The following is a 12,778-nucleotide window of genomic DNA, read 5'->3' as shown; positions in this document are numbered from 1 at the left end:
GTGTTAATCCCAACGATTCAAGTAGAAAAACCACTGACCCAAATCATCATGGCCAAATTAATTAAAGCAAGCTTTTTTATTTGTCCACACTGGCTGCCTCCCCCTAAGGTATGTGTGTGTGTGGGTGTGTGTGGGGGGAGGTTCAAAAGGACACAACTGGATGTGGAGAAATATAGTGATATGAGGATTCAGAAAGCAAAGTCAGCCACAAGCCATAGAAGCCAGGCACACACCTTTAATCCCAGCATCCAGAAGCTAGGAGGTGGTGGTACACACCTTTAATCCTAGGACTCAGGATTAAGAAGTAGATGGATCTCTGTGAGTTCAAGGCCACTCAGATCTACACAAGATTGATCGAGTCCTAAAGAGAAACAGCTCAGGCAACGATGATCTCAGCACCCGGGATCACACACCTTTAATCCCAGAATTAGGAAGACAGGAGGAAGGGCTCAGTATCAGGCATTCATTGTCCAGCCACGTAAAGAATAGAAACACCCCAGCCATTTTAGAGGCAAGGGCTCTCTGGTAGCTTGACTGCTTTGCTTCCCTGGTCTCAGCTTAAACCCCAATATCTGCGTCTGGGTCATTTATTTATGGTGTTACAGGAATTTATGGTGTTATAAGGGGTTTTATAGCTCAGAGGTAGGGGGGTTCCAAATGGGGGAGTTGGCAGCCAAATAGGTGGGGTTATTGAAGCAGAATATAACAAGGTTTGTCATAACAAGAGGTAGTTATAATAATCCTTTGAAATAAAGGTTGCAAGATGGCTGCAAGTTGGTCATAACTTTTTAAAACAAAAACATAGTTACCATTTCCTGGAACAGGCAGTACAGATCCATTGTAGTTAAGGTTACAGGAGGGGCATAGCCCAATCCTTGAGAAACAGGTATAATCATAAACAGGAATGACCCTAGTTTGTCTTTGCTATAAGATGGCTTTCAAGCCCAAAATGGAGGCAGGCTGGATTTAACAATTTTCTATTTTCTCCCTTGTTTTAGTTGCTATATCTCCTTAGAAATATTCAAAGTTATGTTATTATTATTATTTTTCCTGAACCAAAGATTAACTTAGTCTGGATTTACATTGACAAAATTAGTAGACAAAATACCAGTTGTTCTAGATTATGGCCTCTTAGAGAAGTTGTTTTTGATGGAATTTGTCCTATTCCAATGCAAAGGGATTGTCTTTATAGGGGAAAGTGTGTTAGTTATTGAAGAGGATTGAATCAGAAATGTCCCTTGTGGGGACCTATATCAGAAAGCTGTGGGCTTACTATGAACAGAATATTCTTCCCACAAAGTGGCTTTCTGGAAAGAATTGCATCACCTATGATAAGTGAATGAATGCACTTGAACATGAAGAAATTTCCTGGCCTGTCCACATTATCTCATTTCGAAAGGTAAAGGCCTGGGAGGAATATTCCTGGTTCTTCATCATAGCAGGTGTATTCCCTTACTATACTGTAAACATCACCTCTTGTTTTGCTTTCTTTAACAATAAAAATGAGAAGTGGTGTTGTGCCCAAATTCTGAACCCCAAAATCACCAAGAGGCCCATTTCGATGCAAAAGCAATGAGTCTTTTATTGCAGTTATTTAGTGAGCTAACCCCATTAGCTCGGGCCTTCCATCCATCCACCATAGTGGATGGCTGGGAAAAGACCCCAAGAAACCACAGTACAGGGATCTTATAGGGTAGCGTAAGGGGAGTGTCTAGGGGTACGCACAGTCTCAAGACTGGTGTGCTTTCAGGCTTGGACAACTTGCCCTATGTTGATTGGTCAACTGGTTGTTATGGTCCATAGGCCCTCCCAGGGTGGGTGTTATGCTCTGCAACATCACTGTTGTGTACTTGTCTGTAAAGCACACCCAGAGCTGTAAAGCATAGCCCTGCTAGCTAACTTCTGACTGGTTCCTTGCCACAAGGCGGGCATCTGACCTCCTAGTGACCAAGGCATGCCCAGCAAGGTCATGCAAGCATGTGTTAGCCTGTCATGGCTGCCAAAACGGGGGCTGGTCCCTCCAGTGCTTTGTTTGTACTAAGCATGAAAGTCTTGAGTCCCCTGATTATCTCACTCAGATCTTTGCCATTTCCTTTAATCTGCAGAGACTGTTGTGCCCAAATTCTGAACCCCAAACCACCAAGAGGCCCATTCCGATGCAAAAGCAAGGAGTCTTTTATTGTTTAATAAGTTAACTGTCTTAACTCGGGCAGTTAAACTTATTGTTTAATAAGTTAACTTTGTCCATTCATCATGGTGGATGGCCTGAAAAGGACCAAAGGAGGCTCTGAGGCAGGGAATTTATTGGGGTGTGTAGGGGAGTGTCTAGGGGTACACAACAGTCTCAGGATTGGTGCGCTTCTGGTCTTGAGCAACCTGTCCTGTGCTGATTGGTCAATTGGTTGTTATGTCCCACAGGCCCTCCCAGGGCAGTTGCTATGCTCTGTATGCCACTGTTATGTCACTTTTACCGTAAAGCAGTCCAGAGCCTGCCAGCTAACTGTGAATGGTTCCTTGCCTTGTGGAGGGAATCTGAACTCCTAGTGACTGGGAGGAGACAAGCACATGCTGCTGAGTCTTTTCAGCAGTCTGTCATGGCTTCTAAAGCAGGGTGTTAGGTGAGGGTCTGGTCCCTTTGAAACTAAGCCTAGCTGGCTGGGGTGGATCCACAGGCTCATGTATTTGAATACTTGTCTCCAGTTGGTAGTGCTGTGTGGGGAGGTTAGGAAACCTTAGGAGGTGCAGCCTTCCTGGAGGAAGGGGAGGAATTTGAGAGTTTATAATCTCAGCCCACTTGCAGTTGAGTTGTGAACTTTCAGCTTCCTGCCACAGCATGGACTTTCTCTTTGAATCGGCAGCCAAAATAAACATTGCTTTCTTAAAAACAAAAACAAAAAACTAAACAAAACAACTCTTACAGAAACTTTACTTTTTTTGTTTTTTGTTTTTTTCAAAGATTTATTATGTATACAATGTTCTGCCTGCATGTATGCCTGCACTCCAGGAGAGGGCACCAGATTTCATTATAGATGGTTGTGAGCTACCACGTGTTTGCTGGGAATTGAACTCAGGACCTCTGGAAGAGCAGGCAGTACTCTTAACCTCTGAGCCATGTCTCCAGCCCTAAACGTTACTTTTTTGTTTTTAAATTAATTTTAATTAGAAAGATTATTTTGCATGTCAATCCCAGGTCCCTCTCCCTCCCTTCCTCCCCTGCACCCCAACTAACACCCTACCTATCTCATACCCTTTCTGCTCCCCAGGGAGGATGAGGCCTCCTGTAGGGGGTCTTCAGGTCTGTCATATCCTTTGGGATAGGGCCTAAGCCCACCCCCTTGTGTCTAGTCTCAGGGAGAATCCCTCCATGTGGGATGGACTCCCAAAGTCCATTCCTATGACAGGGATAAGTACTGATCCACTACAAGGGGCCCCATAGATTTCTGAGGTCTCCACACTGACACCCACATTCAGGGATCTGGTGGGTGTCAGTGTTTCCCAGCTATCAGTCTGGGAATCAAGAACTCTCACTTGTTCAGGTCAGCTGTTTCTGTGGGTTTCACCAGCCTGGTATGGACCACTTTGCTCATCAGTCCTCCTTCTCTGCAACTGGATTTCAGTTCAGTTCAAGGTTTAGCTGTGGGTGTCTGCTTCTACTTCCACCAGCTGCTGGATGAAGGCTATAAGATGGCATATAAATAAGTTAGTCATCAATCTCATTATCAGGGGAGGGCATTTAAGGTAGCCTCTCCTCTATTGCTTAGATTGTTAGTTGGTGTCATCTTTGTAGCTCTCCAGACATTTCCCTAGTGACTGATTTCTCTTTAAACCTATAATGTTTCCCTCTATTTAAACATTACTTCTTAAGTTGTTTCTGGTTGTGGTGTTTTATCACAGCAACAGAAAAGTAACTAATATAGTTATACACACTTCAGAGGAATTAATGAATACAAAATTGCAGAAAAAGTACATCAGTGCTATATTTAAAATGGGCTATATGTGTGTATGTATGCACATCATATTTATAATGAGGATCCAAATAACTAACAGTTAATGAATGAGTGATTTTTTTTTTTCCCCGTTACCCAGGGCATGAATTTCCAAGACTATTTGCTTGTAGGCCTTCTCCTCTTCAGGAGGACTTTTTTTTTTTTTTTTTTTGGTGTTTTCTTCCTGATTAACTTCTCCAGAGATTCCTATGTGCTGATAACTGCCTGTAAGTTGTCCATGTGGAGAGCACAGATAAGATTATGACTTAGGATTCATGCTGTGCTCTTGACTGAGCTAAAGCACATGCAGTTTGCATCACAGTTGAGGATATTTCAGGATCAATGAGGAGCAGAAAGCAGTTAGAAGTCTACCACCTGCCTGCCCCATGCTGTAGCATTGGTGCAGAAAGAGAAATATTGGTCAAGATCACTGTGCATACAGAAGAAAGAGCACATGCATCAACTCGCCCCTCAGTTCCAGATGAGTTCTGCCATGTGGTCATACTGGGGGCCTCAGTCATGATGGAGAATCTGAATCTCCGGAGAAATTCTGTTTCACCTCTGTCTGGCTTCACCGAGGGTGGACCCCAGGGGCGATTTTTAATAAGCTTTTGGGTGGTTCTAATGCTTAGCCAGGGTTGAAAAAATTTCAATTTAGTTAGCAAATTAGAACACATTTATAGGCCTTATTATGTGTACCCGGCTATGCTGTAAATGTTGGGTACATATGGAGATTGTTTTCTCTTTCTTCCTTTGAGATGTGGCTTGGTACATTGTGCCAGCTACCCTAGAACTCATGATTCTTCTGCATCAGCCTTCTAGTTGCTAGGAAAATAGCTATCTGCTACCTTAACCCAGTGAGAAACTAGTTCCCAGGAAGATGCTATTTGCTTTATATTTTGCCACAAAATTAGTTTCGATCTAGTCTATTTGGCTTCAGAAGCAAGGTTTTTGAACTTATTTTAAACATGGCTGAAAACAAGACAGAGTTTACATAACTCCAAACTGCATGATAGAAAGTACTAACAAACAGTATTTTAAAAGTAGTAAATATTTTAAAATAGTGCACAGGTTTTTACTTTGTCTAATTAAAACAATAAGGGTGTAGTCTAGAGGTGCTCCCTTGTGGTAGAGCAGTTGCTTAGTACGTATGATACACCAGGAGAGATTCCCAGTCTGTGTCCTGCCCCCAGCACAAACAGAAAATGATAGTGGTGTTAGGCAGTGAAATGATTTCAGGACTGTTAGAGACAATTTTCTGAGCCATAAAAATCCAGGCCTCCTTTTTACTCCAACAAATTGCAATATCTTTTCCCCACCAAGGCCTTCTCATTTTATTCTCTCACCTAGGCCCTTCCTTTTGTCTTTGTATGTTTTTAAGGGTCACCAAATTGCTTCCTTGATAAACAAACAAACAAACAAACAAAAAACACCTCCAAGATGGCTCCCATATATAGTGTTTATTCTGATACCTATTCTATTTTTAATTAATTTTTATTTAAATTAAAAAATCTTATTTTACATATCAATCCCAGTTCCCTCTCCCTCCCACCCTCCCATTCCCCCCATCCTCCTCCTCTCCCACTCCCCATCCACTCTCCAGGGAGGGTGAGGCATTCCATGGGGGATCATCAAAGTCTGTCACATCATTTGGGGCAGGACCGAGGCCCTTCCCCATGTATCTAGGCTGAGAGAGTAGCCCTCCATAGGAATGGGCTCCCAGAACCCATTTGGGATAAATACTGGTTCCAGTGCCAGAGGCCCCATAGACTACCTAGCGCCCCCAACTGACACCCATGTTCAGGGGTCCTGGTTTGGTCTTACTCTGGTTCCCCAGACCGGGATCCATTAACTCCCACTTGATCAGGTAAAGCTGTTTTTGTTGGTTTCCCCAGCATGGTCTGATAACGTATTCTTAACATACAGAGCTTATCGCACATGTATGAATGTGTCCCAGAGTGTGCATGTGTGTGGATTTGTACATGGAGGCTGGAGGTCGATGCTGGGACTCTGAATCCTTCTCAAATCACCTTATTGTTGAGATACGGTGTCCTACTGAACCTGGAGCTCACAGGCTCATTTCAAGTGGCTGACTGGCAAGTTCCAGAGGTCCTCCTGTTTCTACTCTCCAGAGTGGAATTCTAGGCTCCTCCTGCCATGCCTGGCTTTTACATCAGAGCTGGTGATCTGAATTCATGTATGCATGACAAGGCTGGTGGAGCCATCTCCACTCATCATTTGTTTCTACACCAAATTATATGATACATTGTGATGCCTGGTAATTGGTTTATGCCTTGGAGGATCATGTCTCCTTAGCTAAATTTAATTTCATCCTCATGATCACAGTAGACATTACTGCTTCTGTACATTTAGTAGGAGGCATGCAACTGATACTGAGAACAGCTCCATGACCCTGAACAAGCCAGCTGTTGAGATTTTCTTTCTTAAATGAAAGGGAAGTTTTAGGTTCCCCTATAGTCTCTTCAGGATTTACAGATATGGCATGTAAGGAGTTCTATAACATTTACAAATGAAGAGAAAGAATACAAAATGGTTTAGATTTGTGGAGATTAGAAAGCTTCATGTAGAGGAAGAAGCAAGTGGAAGGTGACATTTTTAGATTTTATTATGTTCTATGTGTGAATGAGTGTGGCTTCATTTGTGATGTGGCAACTGTGTAGTGGCCAAAGAATAATTTTTTAGAGTTGGTTTTGCCATTAGTCCTGGGGATCAAGCTGAGTTCATCGGGCTTGGGTGACTTTTACCCACATGTCCCCAGCCTGGAAGATGGCATTTTGGGTAGGAAAACATCAACTCCTCCATTTTCTAGCCCTGAAAATTTATTAAGTAGTTATTAAATAGTTATTAAAGTATAAAAATGAAGTTGGGTCCTGTGTCCTTGTGATTATTCATGGACTTTATTTTTTCCTGTTAATGACTACATATATGCAAAAAGTTTCTATAGACTGTTGTGTAGTGACATAAAAATACAAGACCCAACAATGGCAAAGGTACCATAGGTTAAGTGGAATAATCAAATAAAATGTTTCAGATGAAGTCTGTTCACAGTTTGCTACACTATTACACTATTATAGAGGTAAGATGTTTCCAATGGTTACTGAGGACATGGCTACCCAGTTCAGCAATTTGTGACTTCATGGCCATAAATAATCTTGTTCTTCCTATTTTAAGACTACTGGTAAAAGACACAGGTGTAGTGACATACTATTTATGACTTATTAAAACTTGCCTGAGGATTTAGAAAGCGAAGTCAACCACAAGCTATAGAGACCAGGTACAGACCTTTTATCCCAGCAGCCAGAAACTAGGGGGTGGTGGTACACACCTTTAATCCTAGGACTCAGGATTAAGAAATAGATGGATCTCTGTGAGTCCAAGCCCACCCAGATCTACAGAAGAGTGAATCAACCTAAAAGAGAATTATAGCTCACACCTTTACTCCCAACATTAGGGAAGTATATATGACAGAAGCAAGGTCTCAGAGAGGCTTTTTGTTCTCCAGCCACACTGAGGAGAGGCAGCAGTTTGCCACATGGTGAGAGTGCCTGTGGTTTGGGTGTATATGGAAACTGGTATACTAGAGCTAACTCCCTTGATGTTTTTTGTTTGTTTGTTTGCTTGAGACACAGGCAAAGGACCCCAACCTGGCAGTGTACATTCCATCTTGTGGTTCCAATGGCCAGTTCAGAGGTAAGTACAGGATCATAGTGGTCCAATCCTCCTTGGCTGGCGGAAGGCATCTGCTGTGAGGAGGGTGGAGCTACATTTGGAGTTGCTCCTGCTTAGAGAAAACAGAATAGTACAATGGAAACACAGGCAGGATGGGAAGAGAAACAGTCTTGAAGTCATGGTTTAAACATCTGGAGGAAATTTTTTTTTTTTGAAAGGAAATTTGAAAAGATTTTTTTTTCTGGCTAGGTCACTTATTAGTCTTTAATAAATATAGGAGCCAATAAATTCTACACTTTGCACTGTAGGTTTTCTTAAGTCACTTAGAGTTAGGTCCTGATTATTAGATATGACTAGCCTATTTTATGATGATAGTCTCTTTACTCTTGCTGCTTGCTAGCCTCCTTCACTGCTTTTTATGAAGCCTGAGATGTAGCTCCTTTCCATCTGGTAACAAAAACTACTCCTACTTCTTGGCTACAGTCCCTACACTCTACAGTGTCCTGAGGAGAAGAACCGAGTTGATTAAGGTTAGGGTCATTTGATTTAGAAGATGTTACTCACACCCTCAGAGTCCTTCACTGGGACCGATGCTTTGGAGCCCGGGATAAAAGGCTGGATCATAACCCCTAATTGCCTCATTTTTCCTGTCCACAAAAGAGTGGCCTCATAGGACTGAGACGCAAGGTTTGGAACCAAGAGACAGAAGAGTATCTTTCGATGAATGATCCCTCATGCTGGTCTGCTATGGGCTCAGGGCAACTGCGGATGCTCTGGGCATCCTGGACCCTCCCCTGTGCCTCCCCCCACAAATGCTGATGACAGTTAGGGAAACTACTTATCACTTGGACACTGCATTTCAAAAGCAGTACTACTGATATTTGAAGATGAAATCTTTCTTTTTGGGTCTCCCTGAGTCCAGTTTGATGACCATGAAAGCCCGTGGTTCTGGCAATCAGGGTGGAGGCCACCTGGCAAGTGGCTGTGGAAAGAACAGAGCATGAGTCAAAGCAAGGTGTATTTACCACTACACTTCAAGACTCCTTCAGCGGTCCTGGTAGGGGTCCAAGGGTCTTCAGTTTGAAGTGCTTCGGAGTGTTGAAAATGAGGAAGAAGAAAGGAAGGCTGCACACTCAGTGGAGGAAAACAGTCCCACAGGGCAGCGATTTTTAGCGAGTGTGGCACAGAGATGGGAGTGTCCGGTCAAGACCTTAACAGGGTGTGGGCAGTCCAAGCAAAAGCGAGGTTCGCGGGGCCAGCAGCGGCAAGGCGTCCTCGGTGTAATCTCTGAGCACTTACTCCCTTAGAATTCTTTTGCCTAGGAGCATAGGGTGAGGCGACCTAGGGTCCAGGAGCGGGAGGAGTCTGAGTTTAGACTGCTGTGGCCTCCGGGGATCCTGTCTGTGCTGCCCCCTCCCCCTTTCCTTGCCTCCTCCCCACTCCTCTCCTCTCCCTTACCTCGCGGCCTAACCGGCAGTGGGCGCCTTTAAGAGCAAGCGCTGGGTACCCGGGGGCGGGAGCCGTCGGCAGCCGGCAAGGCGGAGGCACTGCCGGGCGATGTCCCGACTCTCCGCCGCCGCCTCGGCCTCCTCCTGCGCCAGGGGCTCGGAGCTGCGGAGCAGCGCTGCGATGTCTGCAAAGTTCCAGGAGGCAGCGGCCGGCATCTCCCTGCGCTCCCGCCGCGGCGCCTTTTGTGCGAGGTGCGAGCGCGTCCCGGGCGGGCGGGAGGGAGGGTGGACTGGTGGCGCGGAGCGCGGATCTCCCGGGTCCTCGCGGCTGCACCGGGCTGACTCGGCAGCCAGCGCCCCAGAGAGGCTCCCGGCGGGGCCGCGGCTTTCCGGGGCGGCCCGACGCTCTGCGCTGCTCCGGGCCTCCTCGATACCGGGCGCTCCAGCCGGGTCCCCGGCGAGCAGAGCCTCGCGGAGGGCTGGGACCCTCGGGAACTTTCCCGCCCTGGGCTCTCTATTCCGGGCTAAGACACAGCGTGTTCGCCGGGGTGTTTAAAAAAAAAATCTCAGCCACACAGCTTTATGAGAAATCTTCCCCAGTGTTGGCCCAATTTTCAAAGTGATCGTTTAGTCTTTGATGAAATATCTAGCCAGTCTAGAATACTTAGGAAATAAGGGCATCCGACTTAGGATGCACTTTTCCCCGGTGAGGTAGGGGTGAGTTTAGTGGTATCTTTTTTTAAAAACGGGAGTTTCTTTGTTTATCGACCAGTTTGGTTTTCATCATGTCTTTGGTTAAGAATGCTGCAACTTCTTAAGGATTTTAGAAGTACTGTTTCTAAGAATTGTAAACAAAACCTGGTTTATTGCATGATATGACTTTACACATGGAGGAGGTAAGTAATCACTTGATAAAATAGAAAGTTCATTTACTACACACACGGTCTTTTTCCACGTGCCCCATAAGTGAAGGAAGCCCCACACTCTCACCTTCTGGCCTCTCTGCCCTCCTGTGTTCTCCAGCTAGTGTGGTGATCTGATGTCAGATGGAAATCAAAAGTGCTGACAGTTGTGTGCCGGCTTACATGGTACCACATAGCCCACATTTTAGTGACACAATTGATTGTGTCACCAAGTTCACTTTGAACAATAAAAATTAAACACTAGCCCTTAAAGAAAGTATCTTGCAGTGTTGAAAAGAAGTTCATAGTTACATGTTTCATATATGGTTTTATGGAGGAAAGATACTTGGTACTAGTATAGTCCCTATAGCAGAGGAAATGCCTTATCTGTAGTATGGAAGTTTTGAAATATCAGAAACAGCCACGAAAACTTGGAAAAATATTGGATTGATTTTCATCCTGGCATATGATTTTGTCACTTTGCCGTTGTATATCCCAGAACTGAAACTTAGAACAATATTTTAAGCATTTTCTGGTAATTTTCAGTCAACATTCTTGGAGAAATTTGTTCAGAAGTCACACGCTTAAAACCCTAACTCTGGCCACAGTTGTCTCTTAAGTTGGTTGGACTCCAGGCAAAATGGTGAGAATTGATGTTCTGAAGATGGTTGTGACTTAGTACCTAGAACTGTATTTAGTGTGTCTACTTTAAGATTTGTATAGGTATATTTGACTTGGGACATATATTTTATGAGGATTCATTTTGAGATCCTTTCTCTGTACACATGTGAATTCATATGCATTTATGTAGGTATTATAATGATGTCACACATATCATGTATCTATCTGTCTCTCATCTATCTCTCTGTCACCTGACCACAGCGAAACTAGGGACACAATGATACATACTCACCAAGAACAGCAAATCTAAATGATTAGAAGCTAAAAATAGTTGTTAGGGTTTGTTGTCTTTGAACATTTTAGTCAAAGAATACTGTTTTTAACACATATTTGAACTCTTATAAAGCTTGGATCAATATGCCAGATACCAATGATTTTAAACACACACTTATCTGATCCTACCACTGGGTGATTGAATCAGACATTCCTCAGTTTCAAAAATTTGCCATTAGTGGGTTAATCTCTAGACAAAACTTAGTTTGTCAAGATATTATTTAGTTTTTTTTCTTCAGCACATCAGAAATGATCTCCAGTGATTTTTTCACAAGTTGACAACTTAGAAAGATGACCTCAGAGGCAAACCTTTATGACACTTTCAATATTGATGGACTTTGCTATTCGATTTGAGAGTGGCTCACTCACTGATGGTTGGATTGTACCCACAATGCACTGCTGCAGTCACTATTGAGGGTAACAAGATCTTCCTCCTTTGGAATATTTCTCAGTCACCTTCCACAACCTATGCTATGGAATCTTAGCATCTGCATGCATATTAGAGGAGGAATCAATAACCCATTAGATGTTTTTGTTTTGGCTTTAGTTTGTTGGGTATTTAGGAAATATATTTGCATTTGCTTTTGCTGTAAATGCCTTTTACATTGTTACAAGTGGCATTTGTCATCCCCCCCCCTTTGACAACCAAGATTAGTGTGAGTTCCTAGTGTTCTCTTGAAATACATTAAAAAGTTCCACAAAATTTACATTATGTCTGTTTAGCTTAAAAACAATCACATTTGAAATGTTTGACTAGGAAAGTTCACCGCCTTTTGAAGCTGATGGGATCTTGGTCAGTTACAGTTTAAGCTGCTTGGGGAATTTCCATTTAAGGTCAGATGTGTCTTTAATTTGAACTGGATGATGCACAAAATCAGTACTTTTGCAACCACAAAACATGGAGAACATTCCACATAATTTGCAGTGTGGGCAGCCCAGCATGCTTTAGTGTTTAGTTGGCTTAAGGCAGCATGCTATGATTAAAAAAAATGGTCTCTGAAGTAGACAGCAAGCTGCTTCTCTCTTTGAGCTTGACACATAGGATAAAATGCCTTTTGTCTCTACACCAATAGACATAGACAAAGCTGGCAAAGGTCATTTGTGTGCATTTCTGTTTGTATGACAGAAGGTTTAGGAAGCTAAAGAATGAAACTCTAGAACTCTGGGAAGTTCATGATCATTGCACAAGTGAGGAGCACTTAGGAAAGAGTTTAATATAGCCCCAAGGTTTGCAGGGGGGAATGTGTCTATTTGCCATTAAGAGGGTCACTACTGGTCACCTGTTGACATTAATAATAAATTATTGTTTTCAGCATTTCCTAGATAGTGCAAAAGAAATTTTTGAGATTAAGATGAATTAGTCCCAGTTATTGAGATTAATTAATCCCATTTAAGATTAAGAAGGTACCCAGCCAGATCCTGTACCCGTCCCTGACTTATATGCTGATGGAATCTTAGATAATTTCCAGTTGAAACTCTTCTTATCATTTTATCGTGTTTTATATACTGTTTGGGGATTTTTGACTAAAGATTCTTGGCTAACTTCTTTTTTAAAAATTTAAATTAGAAACAAGCTTGTTTTACATGTCAATCCCAGTTTTCTCTCCCTCCCCTCTTCTCCTGCCCCCCACCAATCCCTTATCCCATCCCCTTTCTGTTCCCCAAGGAGGGTGAGGCCTTTCATGCCTGATATTCAAAGTCTGTCATATCATTTGGGTCAGGGCCTAGGCCCTCCCCCATGTGTCTAGGTTGAGAGAGTAACCCTCTGTGTGGAATGGGCTCCCAAAGTCCATTCTTT

The 12,778-nt window shown here is 43.3% G+C and overlaps 1 protein-coding gene across 1 annotated transcript in view; it reads left to right on the top strand.

Annotated features, from left to right (window-relative positions):
* Positions 1-9,140: 9,140 nt before the first annotated feature.
* The window catches only part of Gpr63 (G protein-coupled receptor 63), a 44,299-nt gene continuing 40,661 nt past the window's right edge, over positions 9,141-12,778 (top strand). The window contains exon 1 of the mRNA XM_027403443.2: positions 9,141-9,376. The gene's annotated coding sequence lies outside the window, so the exon portion shown is untranslated. The remainder of the gene's footprint in view (positions 9,377-12,778) is intronic.

The sequence above is a fragment of the Cricetulus griseus genome, chromosome 2 (assembly GCF_003668045.3).
Source record: "Cricetulus griseus strain 17A/GY chromosome 2, alternate assembly CriGri-PICRH-1.0, whole genome shotgun sequence".
In the NCBI taxonomy this organism is placed as follows: domain Eukaryota; kingdom Metazoa; phylum Chordata; class Mammalia; order Rodentia; family Cricetidae; genus Cricetulus; species Cricetulus griseus.
The sequence above is the reverse complement of the archived record's forward strand: the minus strand, read 5'-3'. Positions and strand labels throughout refer to the sequence as shown.